This window comes from Carassius gibelio, chromosome A10 (genome assembly GCF_023724105.1).
Source record: "Carassius gibelio isolate Cgi1373 ecotype wild population from Czech Republic chromosome A10, carGib1.2-hapl.c, whole genome shotgun sequence".
In the NCBI taxonomy this organism is placed as follows: Eukaryota; Metazoa; Chordata; class Actinopteri; order Cypriniformes; family Cyprinidae; genus Carassius; species Carassius gibelio.
In genome coordinates, this window is record NC_068380.1 from 23,142,985 (window position 1) to 23,147,246 (window position 4,262).

General features: G+C 40.8%; 1 long non-coding RNA gene across 1 annotated transcript; it reads left to right on the plus strand.

Moving 5' to 3' along the window:
- The first annotated feature begins 3,090 nt into the window (after nt 1–3,090).
- LOC128021595 (uncharacterized) lies at nt 3,091–3,793 on the plus strand. The gene is made up of 3 exons (XR_008185604.1): nt 3,091–3,200; nt 3,398–3,450; nt 3,671–3,793. It is a non-coding gene; the product is annotated as an uncharacterized LOC128021595 (long non-coding RNA).
- Nucleotides 3,794–4,262: the final 469 nt, after the last annotated feature.

Genomic DNA, 4,262 nt, shown 5'->3' on the forward strand with positions numbered 1-4,262 from the left:
GAAAGGGTTAGCGTCCTTGTTGGGAGACATTCCTCACCACTCTGTCTTCCTCCTCTGCTTAAGAAGGCTCCGCTTGATGAGCTGCAGGTGCGGCCGCTCAGCCCGTGATGAGCTCGTGCCGGTGATTCCCGTGTGTTGCCAGGGCGACGCTGACGAGCGCTCGGGACGCATGTCACAATATATATCACACACACACATACTCACTCAAAGTCAAAGTCACCTTTATTTATATAGCGCTTTAAACAAAATACATTGCATCAAAGCAACTGAACAACATTCCTTAGGAAAACAGTGTGTCAATAATGCAAAATGATAGTTAAAGGCATCATTTAATTCAGTGATGTCATCTCTGTTCAGTTAAATAGTGTCTGTGCATTTATTTGCAATCAAGTCAACGATATCGCTGTAGATGAAGTGACCCCAACTAAGCAAGCCAGAGGCGACAGCGGCAAGGAACCGGAACTCCATCGGTGACAGAATGGAGAGAAAAAAAACTTGAGAGAAACCAGCCTCAGTTGGGGGGCCAGTTCTCCTCTGACCAGACGAAACGAGTAGTTCAATTCCAGGCTGCAGCAAAGTCAGAATTGTGCAGAAGAATCATCTGTTTCCTGTAGTCTTGTCCCGGTTGTCCTCTGAGACAAGGTCTTTACAGGGGATCTGTATCTGGGGCTTTAGTTTTCCTGGTCTCCGCTGTCTTTCAGGGCAGTAGAGGTTCTTTCTAGGTGCTGATCCACCATCTGGTCTGGATACGTACTGGATCTGGGTGACTGCAGTGACCCTCTTATCTGGATACAGACTGGATCTGGTGGGTACGGTGACCTCGGAATAAGAGAGAGACAGACAAATATTAGCGTAGATTTCATTCTTCTAATGGTGTAGCAAGTACATAGGGTGTTATGGGAAGTGGTTCCGGTTTACCTAATTAATGCAGCCTAAAAATCCTTTAACGGGTTTGGATATTAAAAACATATTAGTATGTTATGTGTAAGCCAGGTTAAAGAGATGGGTCTTTAATCTAGATTTAAACTGCAAGAGTGTGTCTGCCTCCCGAACAATGTTAGGTAGGTTATTCCAGAGTTTAGGCGCCAAATAGGAAAAGGATCTGCCGCCCGCAGTTGATTTTGATATTCTAGGTATTATCAAATTGTCTGAGTTTTGGTGTGTTTCACCGGGCCGCAAAGAAATATAGAAATATAGAGCTGAGTATCATCAGCATAACAGTGAAAGCTAACACCATGTTTCCTGATGATATCTCCCAAGGGTAACATATAAAGCGTGAAGAGTAGCGGCCCTAGTAATGAGCCTTGAGGTACTCCATACTGCACTTGTGATCGATATGATACATCTTCATTCACTGCTACGAACTGATGGCGGTCATATAAGTATGATTTAAACCATGCTAATGCACTTCCACTGATGCCAAAAAAGTGTGCAAGTCTATGCAAAAGAATGTTGTGGTCAATTGTGTCAAACGCAGCACTAAGATCCAATAAAACTAATAGAGAGATACACCCACGATCAGATGATAAGAGCAGATCATTTGTAACTCTAAGGAGAGCAGTCTCAGTAATATGATACGGTCTAAATCCTGACTGGAAATCCTCACATATACCATTTTTCTCTAAGAAGGAATATAATTGTGAGGATGCCACCTTTTCTAGTATCTTGGACAGAAAAGGGAGATTCGAGACTGGTCTATAATTAACCAGTTATTTGGGGTCAAGTTGTGGTTTTTTGATGAGAGGCTTAATAACAGCCAGTTTGAAGGTTTTGGGGACATATCCTAATGACAATGAGGAATTAATAATGGTCAGAAGAGGATCTATGACTTCTGGAAGCACCTCTTTTAGGAGCTTAGATGGTATAGGGTCTAACATACATGGTGTTGGTTTAGATGATTTAACAAGTTTATACAATTCTTCCTCTCCTATAATAGATAATGAGTGGAACTGTTCCTCAGGGGGTCTATAGTGCATGTCTATAATACAGTCTGATGTGATACTGTAGCTGACGGCTGAATGGTTGCAATTTTATCTCGAATAGTATCGATTTAAGAAGTAAAGTAGTTCATAAAGTCATTACTGCTGTGGTGTTGGGAAATGTCAACACTTGTTGAGGCTTTATTTTTCGTTAATTTAGCCACTGTATTGAATAAATACCTGGGGTTATGTTTGTTTGTTTTTTTCTAAAAGAGAAGAAAAGTAATCGGATCTAGCAGTTTTTAATGCTTTTCTGTAGGATAGGTTACTTTCCCGCCAAGCAATACGAAATACCTCTAGTTTTGTTTTCCTCCAGCTGCGCTCCCTTTTTCGGGCTGCTCTCTTTAGGGTGCGAGTATGCTAATTATACCATGGTGTCAAACTGTTTTCCTTAACCTTCCTTAAGGAGCAACTTTATTTAAAGTGCTAGAAAAGAGAGAGCCCAGAGTTTCTGTTACATCATCAAGTTGTTTTGGATATGCTAAGGAATTTGGATACATCAGGAAGATAACTTAAAAAGCAATTTTTTGTGGTAGAAGTGATGGTTCTTCCATACTTGTAACAAGAAGTACAATTTACAATTTTGGCTATATGAAGTTTGCTCAGAACTAAATAATGATCTGAGATATCATCACTTGGCTGAATAATTTCAACACTATCAACATCAATTCCATGTGACAGTATTAAATCTAGAGTATGATTTCGACAATGAGTAGGTCCTGAAACATGTTGTCTAACACCAATAGAGTTCAGAATGTCTATAAATGCTGATCCCAATGCATCTTTTTCATTATCAACATGGATATTAAAATCACCAACTATTAAAACTTTTACACTGTATTTTGTGTATCTGTGTTGTGTGTCAATTGTCCAGCCATGCCCAGAAATCCAATGCTTTTTGCCGATCCCGTTGAGGTCAGGGGCCACATGGCTGCAGAAATCAGTCATGCGCTACTCCTTGATGCCCAGATGAGACCAATTGTTATTAGCTTACTCACAATTGTATGAAATTTGCTATTGCTGTTGTTTGAGTAATCCAATGAAAAGTATAACTTTACAATCTTGATATTGTATCTGAAGATGTTGCTGTTTTTGTTATACAGGCTGCAATGGGAAACCCTTCCGTTCCTCAAAAAAAAAAGGAGAAACAGAGCAGCCACAAATCAAGTGGTCACAAAAAGCGACGTCACAAACGTCAAAAATCACCAACACATGCATCAGGTTTATTGTGTACTTCACTTCTATCATGGTTAAATAATAATGATTATTAACAAAATGTCAGTGGGCGGAAATATGGTGTTATGTTAACCCTATTTGACAGATGTATGTTGGATTATTTGGGGCACTATTACAAACTAAAATGTGTGATACTTCAAGAGGCTGATAGAATAGATAACCCAAAACATTTGCCTCTGCAGCTTCCGTGAACCCAGTGAGTGAGGAAGTCCAGGTAGAAGGACTGCAAGTCTTGGTGAGTATGTCTCCTTATACGCAACTGTGTGTGTGTGTTGGGGGGGGGGGGGGGGCTATAACTTTATAATGTTTTTACTGTAACACCATTAAGGTTTTACCATGGACAAGTCAAAAAGCATTCAACCAACTGAATGGACAATGTGTTCCTTGGTCAAACTGAATTTGTATAATGCGTTCCCACAACATACAGATGGTTAAATAGTTGTTTTATTTTTCAGAAAATCATCTTCAAGAGTTAAGGGGTACTCTTGCCTCTCTTGAAGTTCCAGTGGCAACAGCAGACACAACGTGGACACAATGTCAGTTACTCGCTGGAGTAAGAGCAAAGGAAGCAAGGCCAGTACTCCTTGAAGCCAAACTCTCGGCACAGAGAGCCATGATGCCATGAGGTGCAGGCCGTGATTCGATGTTTGGAGTGTGTCCCACTGGACTTCGAATACCTCTGTGGCAAGTGTGACAAAGAGATCCACAGGAGGCAAATCTTCCATGATAGGATGGCAATATTTCATGGCTACCTAGAGCCTATTCCACCAACAAAAGCTGTTGTGGTGGATGGGAATGGCCTGCCTCACTTTTGTGAGCAGGGTATGTTCATCCAACATTTTCCATAAACTAGTTAAGAGTAATTCCACAAATATTGTCTGATGATCTATAACTTTAAAGAGGTGTGTGAACTTGCAAGCACGATGTCAGACAATGTAATATGCTATGGTCCCCTCCCTGCTTACCGTGGTGATGCATAGCAGATTGTCATCACTCAATGGCTGGATGTCTAAGTGGTGCCCACAGAATAACATAGGTTTCATAGAC